This window comes from Ambystoma mexicanum, chromosome 7q (assembly GCF_040938575.1).
Source record: "Ambystoma mexicanum isolate Mex_15411 chromosome 7q, UKY_AmexF1_1, whole genome shotgun sequence".
NCBI classification, from domain to species: domain Eukaryota; kingdom Metazoa; phylum Chordata; class Amphibia; order Caudata; family Ambystomatidae; genus Ambystoma; species Ambystoma mexicanum.
Genome location: NC_090941.1, coordinates 342,269,943 through 342,284,568, shown reverse-complemented (window position 1 = coordinate 342,284,568; position 14,626 = coordinate 342,269,943).

The window sequence follows — 14,626 nt, the reverse complement described above, 5'->3', positions numbered from 1 at the left end:
ATGGAGGTTATTTGGGAAGCGCAGCTAGTACTGCGCTTGCTGATGGTGTCATGTTGGGGCTATGATTATTATTGTGTGGTTTCTACTGTTCACAAGCTCGGATCACCTGATAATTCGTATACATCATTACGTTGGTCAGGTGTACGTCAGCTGACTGCATTTAATGAAGCAGATTCAAAGCAGCAGCGCTTCTGATCATTATTCATTCTTCGGCGTTCCGGAGCTTGGTATCTGCTATTTCCCTCGCAGACGCTATATCCTTCAGTCGGCAATTCCTGCCTTCTTTTCTTTTGCTCAATATCCGCAGAGAGCGGTTGCCTTTTCCCGCGTTCCTACGTGGCGCCCAGCAACTCCCTGCTCTGTTTGGTTACGGAGCCGCTAGCTGAATTACACGGGCAGCTTCATCCGCATTCCTTCACGGCACTCAGCAACTTCCTGCTCTGTTCCCATACGGAGCCTCCAGGTGATTTCCATGGACAGCCAACACCACCCAGCAGAGACCCGTTCCCTATCTACCTCTATCTCCATACCAATCCTGTTTGGACTCTTTACACACTGGCAACCTGACTTACTATTGACATCCGCTCTTCCTATTACGGGTACATGACTCCTGTTTAATTCCTACCCATATTGCAGGAGAGATTAGTTTTGTTGTTACAGTAAGTCCTATATCCTCCTATACTCCCAACTGGACTTGCTACTACACAAGGGCTTACCTACCTGAAACAAGGTTCTCCATCTCCTCCTCCTACCTACACTGAATAGTGCACTGAACTTGATTGGACGCTATCCTGTGTGCACCAACCCGACTCTAGTGCGGCCCTCGTTCCGTCCGGGTTAGATTCCTTACTAACTCCCTTCCTTGTCGTTGTTTCCCTGGATTCATCTGGCATTTTTGGACTTACCTGTGGCTGTGCAAAATCCAGGTTAGTGTACATTAGATAGGCCCTTGCTGCCCCCTTGAATATAATATTGTCCTAATATAGTTCCTCTCTATCAACAGCCTGGTGAATCTTGGTCCACTCCCACTAATAGCTCTCTTTGGCTGTAGTTTTATTCTAGTCAGAGTGTGACATTAGTTAGAAGGTTTCTATTGACAGAACTTCGTTCTACTTCTGACATCAGTCGATTAGGAGAAGACTCAGAGTGTCTCCTTTGCGGCTACCAGCCTGTATCCTATGAATAGAATCCGAGGCATACCATTCTGTATCCTTTGTGTTTCATTGTCATAAGACCTGGGTTATAACACACAGTTCATTACACGTTTCAACTGACCAGGGACCTCTAACCCTGAGTGTGATGCATGTGGTCTTTGCAAGGACACTTCAACAATATGAGGAGAAGGAGAAACAAACAAGTTCCCTTGGAACTGGGGATAAATATCCACCCAGACTTGCTGGTTTTCTTATTTCACACTAATCTATACGACTCAATTTCAACACTCATAGCCTCTGGTTACATCCTGGTCATTCGTGAGAACCTGATCAAAACCCATAAACCATTCGTCAACTCTGCCCTTACGCATCTCTTGCACCAGGTTTATTACCCAGCCCCAAACTGACACTACGAGGCGTCAGATTTCCCAGGAAAATGAACAACAGGCTCCCACATACTTAAACATATTACATCTCCTCTAGTCATAAAAACCTAAGCCTGGCCGCAGCTGATCATTTGATGTTATTGCAGCTGCCTTTTTCCTTCCCTCAGCCTTCAACCTTGTTCAACAAGCTTTCAAAGTTTATCTCGCCACCCCAGGTTTCTGGGCCGGAACAATCCCTACCTATGAGAGGACTCACGGCATATAGAGTTTTGTATTTGCAATTTACCCATGTACCCCAAATGTCCCAGACACATGTCCCTAAGGACCCACATGTATGTATGTCTGTGCATGCATGTTCAAGACTACACCATCTCCTCACAATGTGTTTTTCATCCACAAATCTCCAATCTCGCATGTCCATGTAAAGCTCCCTGTGGTCCAAAATTTAGGCGTTATGTTGCACACCCCACATCAACATTGTTTTCCTATTGCATCGACAGATTTGACATTATGTTGCTATGTGTGTGAATCTAAAATGTATCAACTAAATACAAAGTAACACTAATAGTAACACTTATCCTATTCTCATCAACAACACTAGATACTTGCTAAATCGCAACATTGTGCCAACAGCGCCATCACCCCAGCCGTCGACCACGCCACCATTCCCCCCTTTAGTTAATAAATTAACTAATTAACCAATTTCTTTTTCTTCAAACCCATCTTCGTTGCGACATGAGGCGCTACAACCATCTGTCATACAAGTCCCACCATGGGCATATCTTTCTGCCGGACAAACCTAAATCAAACCCACACCATTTCTACAATCTACCCGCTGCTCCACACAATCATCCCATTTGATGGAGGACACAAGACAGCTTCAATATGAGTACCCATGTGATATGAAATGGTAGATGTTCTAGCCTTGGACAGGTTCACAGTAATCATCGAGCTGCTTTTGGTATCTTTGTAGAAAATCTGCAAGGAACACACGATAATAAGGAAAAAGACAAATATTGGCATTAAGATACATCCAAGACGGAACCCCCCCAAGACGGTACCCAAGAAAAAAGAAAGCCCAACCAAGCATCATTTGTAATCCCTGCTTCGTTCTCCATGACCACCATAAGCTTGTGCAATGCGACAGTTGTCTGAGTCAAAGTTCAATTTTACGAATCTTTAGGAGGCCCAAAAGTGCAGTATGAACTCCCAATATTTTGGCAGACTTCCCCATCCATAGCTGTCAGGAGGTCGAAGATATGTAGCTATTTTGTTGGGCTATGAACCTTCAAATCTGCGGTTCTTCTTTGATCGCACTAAAATCTGACTCAGAGGAATTCACAAACAATAATAGTATGGAGCGGGTGACCTGGAGCCACTTGATGTTTGTGATAGCTTGAACATCAGGGACCAAGAGATAAGAAAATAAAATCTCAGTTGGACTGTTGAGGAATGTCCATTAGGGCTTTTGTAGTGGTTTGTCTTCTATTAATCCCTTCATTCCTCAAGCTCTCCGACTCTTCGTCGCTTGCTCCCATTGAGTATTCACAATAACAACCCCATTGAAATTGTTCTGGACTCTTTGCGCACAATTTATATTCTTCTGATCTTTATGATCTATGGTTGAAAATGACTTGTCAACAGGTAGGATGGATGCTGCGACTGATTGCACTTGTAACTGCCCTCATACCCTTACACAAGGCTTTATTCACCAGACACACTGCCTCTGTTAACTCTATCTCATTTGGAATGAATAGTCTAGGGACTCCAGAAGCATAGGGGGTGAGTGGGCAGATGTAGCAAGATCCCACAGATCTCTCTCTCCCTACTCTAATTATATGTTTATACCAGACATTTTCAGCCGCAAAGTCATGTGCATCTATTTTCAGATCTGAATTTACATCGTCATAATTGCCCATGAGGTCAGAATCAAGACTTCTTTGTGACCTGAATAATACATTAACAAATTCTACAATACTAAACAAGTTCAAAATATTCACATCCATATTGTCTGACATGCCGAAACACCAAAACAAGAGACATGAGAAAAACATATAATCAAACATTGTAATTTTCATCTTAAATCCACATTATAGGTTGTATTTAACAATAACAGTCTCTAGTTTTCACTCACTCTCCCCTTTTCTACCATCCTAAAGTGTACTTAACTTTGAGGCTGTGCCAGACGGAGGAGTACCTGTATCCCTTGGTATATCGCTGATATGAACCCAGCTCTTGCTGCCCACCACCTTCACAGCAGACTGAGTACTGGAAATAACTTGGTGTGGCCCATGGAAATGCCTTTCTTTCCAGAGTCAAACACAGTATCAGACGAAAACCAGGTCCCCGTGGAGCAACTGTGGCTGATGTGGATTTTCAGATTCTTTGCCATTTTCTCCTTTAGATCATTGATGAGAGAACACAACTTGTGAAGATACAAGCCTGACACTCTTGTTTAAGGCCTTCCCTGAACTCCTCACCTAGAATCTCTGCTTACTTGTGTGCATCTAATGGTGTTCTGTAGGCAAAAGGGGTGTGTGTAATCTGTGCCATGTCACTATTTCATAGGGACTAAGGTTGTGGTCCTCCCCTAGCTGATTTATCAAATAAAACAACACAGGTGGTAAGCAGTGAAGTCAGTTCTTATGTAGTTCACTACACATGTTTGGCAACCAAATTTGAAGAACTCCATTCAAATGATCCATGCGTCTATTTGCCTGAGGGTGGTACACTGAACACAACCTGTGCTTGACCCCCAAGAGCAAAGTGATGTCTGAGAACAAGGCATTTAAGAAGTGGGTCCCATTGTCAGACTTCAGTACCTCATAAAGTCCCTACTGTGAAAATATGTCCCTCACTAAAACATTTGCTGCAGACGTAGAATCAGGTTGTTCACAGGGACCAATCTCAAGCCTTCTAGAAAATGGCCCAACTGCTACAATGAGGTATCAAAAATCATTACACCTTTGGATCATATCTACAAAATCAATGTGGAGCTACAAAGGCCCAGAAGGCCAGGGCAAAACTCAGTTTACCATCTTCATGTTTTTTCCAGGATTATATTCCATACAAACTATACAATTCTCTACAAATTTGCTTACCTGTACTCGGAGGTTTGTTATGAAATATTTCTCATGGAGCTCTGGTGCGATTTGTTGCTGAGAATAATGCAATGGGTACTGTAGTTGCCCTGAAGTTATAATAAGCAGCTCTACAGACATCACTACCTTTCCCGTAAACTCCTGTCTCCACTGTAAATATGTGGACAGAAGTTCACATCCCCTCTTTGCCCAGAGCTCCTTTTCATCTATAAGTGCTCACTCCTTCAGTTCCACAATCTGAAGTAAAAAGGACTGCAGTAAAAGGGGCTGTCATGTACCTGATGGGTTACAGTTTCCATTTTCTGGGAATCTGTAAATGGCAAATATGCGGCTTCTTTTGCTGCTCTGTCTGGAGCATCATTTTCAAGCGCTATTATTTTAGCACTTTGATTAATCTGGATAACAGCAGAGCATGTTGGATGGGGCCCCATCAGAACTCCTAAACCCCCTTCTCTGCCATCTTGCCAAGCCTGAATGTACGGTGGAGGTTAGATATTCAGAGTCAGAATAAATAGTGACTACCTTTTACTTCTTTCCATCTTCTTTATGAGTGCCATTAGTTCCACTGCTTGTGGAGAGTAATGTGAAGGCAACCATTTCTTCATCCTGACCTGGTATTTATTGCCCATCCACAAGGCCCACAATGGCTGCACCCATATGCCTCTCACCAGTTTCCTGTTTCATTGTTGAGGACACGTGAACAAAAAGTGCCTCACCTCACTCTAATGCATCCTCCTTAACATTCATCCTCACTTCCTCTTCTCCCTCATAAGTCGCACATTCGCGGACCTCATGTTTCAGGTTTTATTGGTTCGACTATAAATTTTGCAGGATTGACTAGGTGACACCTTACTGGATGTATGGAAGCATTCGATAAGATAACCTCATACCCAGAGACACTCTGGGTCGTCAAAGTGATTTGGGCTTTTCAAAGATCGCAAAGACTGCATGCTCAACATAAAATGTCACTCTGCACCCATGGGAATGGTTGAAAACATTCAAATTGCAAAAGCTGCTCCCGCTAAAGCCTATTCACAAGGAAACTGTCTTTGCATGGCTTGGTCTAGGAGTCAACTGAATTTTGCTAATGGTTTATAACCCAGTGATCTGGTCCGGGACTGCTATCATCACCTGCCCATCTGAATGAGAAAATAGATCAAATGTCTTTTTGTAATTCGAGGTCACCAAGACCAGAGCATTACTGATCACAGCCTTGAGTTCACTGAAACATGGTCACCATTGCTTTGGACCATTCTATTGGAACATTCTCCTTCTGTGCTCCCTTGAGTCCTTGTAAAAAGGACCTTATGTAACTAGAGAAGTCAAAAAATGTGTTGTACAATAGTCACATAGCCTTAGAAACTGCTGCATTTGTTTCACCGTGCCTGGCTGTGGAATATTCCGGACTGCATTGGCTCTCTTAGGCATTACCGTTCTTCCTGTTGGCGATATCACTTGCCCCAAATATACTACCCTTGTTTGGCAGTATTACCATTTTCCTTTGTCCACGTTGTACCCCTTATCCACAAGCTGGGTGATCAGTGTTATTGAATCTCCTCGGAATGGCTCTTCTCATATATTACAGACTAGTAAATTATCCACGTACTGGATTACTGTACTAGACACATGAACATTCCCCAAATCCATCTGACCCAACCTGGTAAAAAGATTTGTAGATTCACAGTACCCCTGGGGCAACCATGTGTGCTTGAATCTCTGACCATGATATGTAAACACTGTGAGGTACTGAGAATCAAGGTTTGAGCGGACCTCGAAAAATGCATTTTTTAAATCGATCACTGTGAGGTGGGTTAAAGTAGGGACATTACAGAGAATGATAGCAGGATTTGGTATCACTGGGAACTCTACCTCAACAATGTTATTCAGAGGATGCAAATCCTGGACCATCCTTTAGTTGGTCCCCAATGCTTTCTTCACAGGGTAAATGGGTGTTTTGCACTGGTACACAGAAGTTGCATTATGCCTTGCTTCAACAATATCATAATGGTGTTGTATCGTGGGAGTGCACCAGTCGATTGCTGTTCCGCTGCATTGCCTCCTCGCTTCGTTGCATCCTGTTATCCACGTACACTCATACCACATGCTGGCAGAGAGCCAACTTCATTGACATTGAACTTGGAAAAGCGGTATGCTCTACCGTGTAAAATTGGAAACACTTGACAACAGTATTACAAGCTGATATTTCTTTCTTCCTAGCAGCTTGAGAAGCCACTTCCACCATTTCTTGCCTCGCATACGAAACCAGGAACATTTGCGCAATGCGTGCACGCATTGTGAGAGTTCACCAGTTGAGTGGTGTTCCGCTGTTTGGCAGTTCAAAGGTGCATAATGATGTACTCATCATTCTCTTCTTGATTGGGCTTGCCTTGGCTTGGAGGTGCTTTTGCTTGTTTTCATTTCTTTCGATTGCATGTCCTGTAGTACCACTTGAGTATTAAAATAATGACAGCATAAAATCTAACATCTGCTATTCCACTGCAAGTGACTTCTATTCTTGAGCACCTTACTATAGACACTCCTTCAAAAGCTTTATCACAAGAGCATATGAAGCAGGCAAGCGCTCTCTTAACGCTCGCGAAAACTAAACATTCTAAACTTGAGGGAAATAACTTAAGGAAATTTTACCAAGCAGGGAAAGCCTGCATATTAATGCTGAGTTCTTCAGCACTTGACTCAATTATCACCACACCATCCCCTACCACAGGCTCCTCTTGTGACTCACAGGAACGTCCTCTGCCTTTAACTGAAGAACTAAATCAGCCATCAGATATGGACTTGCTTGCATGCTTAACTCCAGGCGTTAATGAGTTATGTTTGGGTGAAAACATGAACCACCACACAATTCTGCCAGCCCTCCCTTTGGGTCAAAGTGTGGTTATTATTCAAATGGCTGATCACTTACAGATTCCCCTGTTTAACTCTCACGTGGTACAAACGGGAACACATAAAGGTGATACTATTACATCCACGAGTTCACAACTGAGCTCAATGCAGTTGCACACGACTTTAAAGGCAAGCATCACTTCCAGCATGCAAATATCTCTATGCATGTTGTCACAGAAACCCAAATGCTAGATACCATTACCAAACCCCTCTTGAACTAATCTAATTGACCTATTTTATATGCAGATTCACCAAACTCACCCTTCTCCTCAAATTCATCTGCTACTTCTTTTGACAAACGCAGACCGAGACCCTCATATGGTATAAGTCAACCCCAATGATGCAAGAAACCATGTTAAATGCAGTGAACACAGGTATGTATAGTCTTATTAAAATGTATGAAGCCATGGAAAAAAAGATTGATCAGCATAGTATCCTATTGAAAATATTACTCTCCAATTATTTTTGCTTTTGACATTGCTCGCAAACCTCACCTTCCGGTACCATGCCAAGATACTTATTCTATTGTCCCTTTAGTAACACAACCATACACCACAAAGCCCCCAATGATAGAGATTGATGAAGGTTCTTGTGCAAAAAAAATTCAGAATATAATTCAAGTGTTGCCACAGTGTCCTGCAGATATTCCATCATCTGATGTGGCAGACTGTATCCTAATGGAAAGTTCTGCTGCCGCCCCGGTTCAAGGACCTGCAGAAGAAGATCTTGAGTCCGCTCCTCTTTTTGACTTATTCCACACACTGTCTTGAAGAAAAACAAAAAAAGAAAGGCAGAATCTTAAGCCAAGGCATTCATTTGAGGAAGGCGAAAAACCAGCCTCCCTTGAAACATGCGTCCAACAATAAATCTAAAAGATATATTGATGGACTGATGATTCTGCCCAGAGACTGTGACTCTCAAACCATACACATGAACTGACCCTCTAGAAATTCTCGATTCTGTGCAGACAAATGTGCAATTGCCTAGTTGTAACACTGCCCAATCTACATCAATAAGACCACACCAAAACCTCACATCTAACATTGGTCAAAATTCTAATGACGACAAGGTTAATTTTCGATTACCAAATGGTTACTATCATGTTAATGATGATCTTATGAATTTGTCTATGTATTCTACGTATTCTACATATTCTATTTTATCTCTCCCCAAAATGTATCCAATACATGAGATCCTGGAGAACTCTAGAGCAAAAGAGATTGCAACCACAGTTATTGAGTCATAGGGTAACAACTTATACACCCGACATCAGAGTGGAGAATCCCATCTGTTTTAATACCAACTGTAAAAAATAATCTCTTCTCCTATCGGATAGGCTTTTGTTGAAGATGATAGGCAGACAGAGGGCTGATCCATTTCCAAATAGGACTACCCTCCATACTGTCCTTAAAACTATCCCTTCTCCGAAAAACATTCAAACAGATGATATGAAAGCAATTACCTTCACCAATAGCCCTAAACAAGACACTCTGGAACTTCATGTGCCTTCACAGATCATTAAAGATTTGCTTAGGCAGATAAAAACAATCTTTTACAGTGTGGCTTTGATACGAAAAACAAAGGTCTACCTCTAGCTGCGACATGGATCAGGGCTTCACTGCTAAAGATGCAGTTTATTGCAAACTCAAAAACCCTACTCATTGAATAAGTGAACAACAACTATTAAGCAGAACCAAGCTAAATATCACTCACTGGCCATCAACTGTGCCCACGATAGAGGCCAGCCTTCTAGGTCAATACACTTCAAGGAATCTTCCACTCAGTGGTTACAACCAAAATTGTCATGGCTAGCATGAGTCATTAAAGATACAACTCACCCACAAACATTAGTTCCAGCCTCTCCCTGCTACTCAGACCTTTACAATAGCCATTTGCAATACAAGAGGTTTCTCCCACCTACTGTCCCCTAGCACGAATCTCCTAGCTACACACAATATCATAGCCTTACAAGAAACATGGATTTCATCACAACCAATATGGCCCACCTTTGCAGTTGCATGGATTCCAGCTACATAACAAGCCAAAGGTTGCCCAGCAGAGGGCCTCCTTACAGCTGTTAAACTTGCTTCGGGGATCCACCCCGAACCTTGGGCATCTCCCTACCTGGGAATTCAATTAATCAGACTGATTACAACAAATGTAAATCTCCCCTTAAGTCTGCAAACAGCATTGTTAAACATCTACTGGAATCCAATAGCCATCGAAGATGATACATTCCTTAAATATATACAGAAAATGTTGGATCCGATTGCTCTTGATGGCAAATAATGTGTAACAATTATAGTTGGTGACCTGAACGTTACATGCATCTCCAAGAGTGGTAAACCTCTCATTCTGCGAGCACAAACATGGATATCACTAATGAAGGCACAAGATCTCACACTTCTAAATGGCACAGTCTTGGGCGATGTACCTCCAGCTTCAACCTGGTCGAGAGGCACCTCCCAAGCCATTCTGGATTATGCATTTATCACTTCTCAAGTCGAGTTGAATACTTCTCAGTAATCCAACAGCAGATAGTGATCACAACATTCTGCAAGTTAAATAGATTGTGCCGATTAACACCATACAAGAGCATTTTAATGCTCCCATTACACTCAATTCTGGGGGAAGCAGATTAAATCGGTCAAACCCCAAACTGCAGCTGCTCAAACTATGGCTCACCAATCTCTTCTCTTACCGTCCTTCCATTAGGAAACCTGAGTACATAGACAAGCTCAAACTAATTAGGTGGATCGCTAATTATAACCCCCGTCCAGCTTTCAAACATAAACATGCCTATGACCCTATTATCCAGAGTTTGAAAACTAAATTTTGCAAAGCTTTAAAAAAAATGCATGATGTAGAAATGCAATCAGACAAATTTAATTTAACAAGAGACAAAAAATGGGGAAAAAAATGCTTGCAGCTATCTCAAATAAGTCAACTTCCCAAATGTGGAGACTTTTAAAACAAGATTGCACTTGCGCAGCAAAATCCCTTTTACTAAATACGGTTAATGAACAAGCATGGATCACTCATTTTTCTATGTTATTTGCCAAATTGCAGCCTCTTATCCCTGCCCATCACATTCTGAAACCAGACCATTTCCCTCCTGATTTTTATAATTTAGATATTGTTTTACTTATTAATAAACTTAGTCCATCAAGAGCCCCAGGTCCCGATGAATTATCAAACGTAACACTCAAAGCAAATCATCATCTATGGTCCTCTATTTTAGAATCCATATTTAGGCACATCCTTATGACCGGCCTAATTCTTAAATCCTGGAAAGAATCCCTTATAATTCCGATTTTTAAGAAAGTTAATCGAAATGAGCCATCAAATTAAAGGCCAATAGCATTACTGGACATTCCAGGGAAGATCTTCGCCCGACTCATCTTAAAAGACTTAACTGCATGGATGAACGCAACTTCTTTATTTGATTGTCATCAGTCAGGGTTTGTGAAAGGAATAGGGACTCTGTTAAATTTGATTTTACTATTGGCTATCAAGAAGCAAGCTATTAACACCAACCAACTTATATTCTTGGCCTTTGTAGTCTTCAAACATGATTTTGACTCAGTATCCCGTGAGTTATTATGGCCCAAGCTATTGCATGTTGGTTGTCCCAACTACATACTAAAATTGATAGACCAATTTTATTCAAACACTTCAGTCACAGTAAAATTAACAATGGACATACTTTTAACTCAATCTATCCGAACTTATTTTGGCTCAAAACAAGGTTGTATTTTGGCCTCTATTTGTTTCAATTTTTATATGAAAGATATTAACACTTTTTTAGAACAAATTTGCTCATTCCCTCCAAAAATTGGTAAAAAAGTGATATCTTGGCTTGTATACGCTGACAACCTTGTTTTAATCTACCAAACTCCCATAGGCCTCCAAAGAAAATTGGATGCTCTGCACAAGTATGTGCATGCTAGCGGCCTGTGTATACATGTCCAATGATCTAACACCATGGTCCTCATTACAAGTAGGGCGCAAAGGGATACCGGGCACCGGTAATGACACCCGGTGCCGGTAATCCCTTTGCGCCCTACTACGAGTTCCCTTTGCGGGTCCTCCCTTAACGCCTGCTCTTAGCAGGCATTAAGGACAGGACCCGCAAAGGGACACCGGGGTCAATAACGGTACCGTAATTTACGGTACCGTTATTGCCACCTTCCCTCTTCTCATTGAGCCCTATGGGTGCTCAAATGGGAATGGGGAATAACCCTGGTGAATGGGGAATTACCGGTCCCGCAGACCTAGGAATAGACCAGTAATTATTCCATTCACCTGGCCAGAGTTGGAACGATTTTCGAGGCAGCCATGCCGCAAATAGCGGCGTGGTTACCTCCAAAGTCGGAATGAGCCCTGTGATTTTATACTCTAAAGCTAAGAACACAAGATCTAAGTTCTGCTGCACATAGGCTAATTCTTCACTTTGTCTAGTCAATGAGTATAGATATTTTGGGCAAAATATCAATGCTCATATTTCTGATCTTGCTTACAAAAATGAGTTAAAGGTAAAAATGCATACATTATCAGTTCAAAGAAAAACTATTGAAGAATAATTTGGTACATTTTCATTCATCCCAGCAATTAACTTTTACAAGCAGAAAGTTGGTCCGGTGATTGTCTATGGAGCACAGGCAAAGCCACCAAGAAGTCTCCCTAATTGGGATATATTAGAGGGAATCTATTGGAAAAAAAATACTCTCAGTTCCAAAGGTATCCCAATTGTAATTCTACGTTATGAGCTAGGCCTTGTATCCGTAGCTGCTAAAGTAGCTTGGCAAGCACTATCTTTACTCAGAAAGGTCTCTAGTGCTTCAACTAACTCCACAACCTTGATACCATTGCTACTGACAGCCTTAAATGGCTAGTAGAATAGCCCATTACACACCTGGGCTGCTTAATGCAAATAAATCTTAATCAAAGCTGAAATCACTCACCAATTTATAATGGAACAACCAAATAAAGCAAAAGTTAAACTCTGGGTTTGGAACTGGAGCGTGACATGGGAGAAGTGCAATACTTTTGTAACCTTTAGATCAGTTGAATTCTACTTAAATCCTCTCTACAGCGCACTGCATTATCTATTGAAGTTTCAAGATTCAGGATATGTGACAACTATACTGAGAATCCGCTTGAATCTATGGCCAACTAAAATGCAAATAGCAACTCATTCTAAACTTGTATATCCTGATCTAACTTGCAAATTCTGCAATGACGTAGACCAACGAGAAACCCTAAAACATCTATTTGTGGAATGCCTATAGGTAGGGCCATTAAGAAAAGAAACATTTCATAAATACCTCAGTCAATTTATAACATTAACTGAAGACTCAATGTGGACAGAAATGTTCAGTGCAACTCACAATTCTCTAAACATTGCTACTGTGAAGTTTTTCCTGACCTTAAACATTCATGATGATTCTTTTAGCTCTTATAAATTACTGGTATATGATTACTGTGACTGTATAGCCACTGTATAGTCATATATTTGCTTGCATTGTTTTTGTAGATTGTTATGCATTCAATTCCTCTGGTGTTTGATTGATTAACTTGTAATTGGCCAGGAAATGTCCTACCGATTCGGTATCAGACCAAGCGCATTGATGTATGTATCTTCTTTTTGAGGGAAAACCATGCCATCTTTTAACTTGTGCTTGTGTTATAGTGTTTTATGATGATTCATGTAGCTCTTATATTTAACCAGTATTTAACCGGTATATGACTACTGTGACTGTATAGCCATAGATCTGCTTGTGTCATTAGTGTAGATTGTTATGCATTCCATTCCTCTGGTGTTTGATTTATTACTTTGTAATTGAAAAAACAACAGGAAGGGGCGGACTAGTAGACAGAAAAAGGATGGCGGGATACACAAAAAGTATTTTAACTTGGTTTGTATTTCCAAGATTTTTATTTTATTCAAAAACAAGTCTGAAATAATTATTAAACACAATTTGAATAAAACATTGTGGCTCATTCATTTTCAGCCATTCGCATTCACACTATCTTCAACAACCTATCACAAATATTTTTTCGAAAAATGGTCCGTACATAAGAAAACAGTCATGTATCTATTGCATCTTTAATCATTCGTGATTTGTAAAGAGAACTCCCCATCAATTTGGGATAACAAAAAGTCTGTGTTATGTAGTTCCCACAGATTCTCACATCGACACATGTTTCAGTTGCTCTCCACGAGCATCATCAATAGTGTTCTCTATGTATGTCAACCTTCTTCAGGACAAACAACCACATTTCTCATGCATATATTGGCTTGAGCCATACCATCTCCTGTCCAAAGGGCAAAGGAGGTGAAGGATGTGGTATTTTCAAATTTCAACACATCTCAAAATGAAATCCTGAGAATACTTGTCCTCTTACTCAAAGCAGGAGTAACCACGTCTCACAGTATCAGTCTGACTTGGTCAGTGCGCAGTGTTAGCCGGATCGGGTGCGATATTGGTGATAAGCATGCCCTTGATCCCTCTTCCTTAATGCAGGCTGAAATAGGCTGTCTCTTTTTCATGAATCTGTCACCTTCCGTCTATGGTCTCCTTCCGTCTGCTGCACACGATAGCTGCAGTACTGCAGCACTGACCAAGTCAGACTGATACTGTGAGACATGGTTTGCCCTTTGGACAGAAGATGGTGTGGCTCAAGCCAATATATGCATGAGATAAGTGGTTGTTTGTCCTGAAGAAGGTTGACATACATACAGAGCACTATTGATGATGCTCGTGGAGAGCAACTGAAACACGTGTCGACATGAGAATCTGTGGAAACTACATAACAGAGACTTTTTGTTATCCCAAATTGATGGGGAGTTCTCTTTACAAATCACGAATATTTAACGATGCAACAGATATATGACTGTTTTCTTATGTATAGACCATTTTTCAAAAAAATATTTGTGATAGGTTGTTGAAGATAGTGTGAATGCTAATGACTGAAAATGAATGAGCCACAATGTTTTATTGGAATTGTGTTTAATAATTATTTTAGACTTGTTTTTGAATAAAATAAAAATCTTGGAAATACAAACCAAGTTAAAATA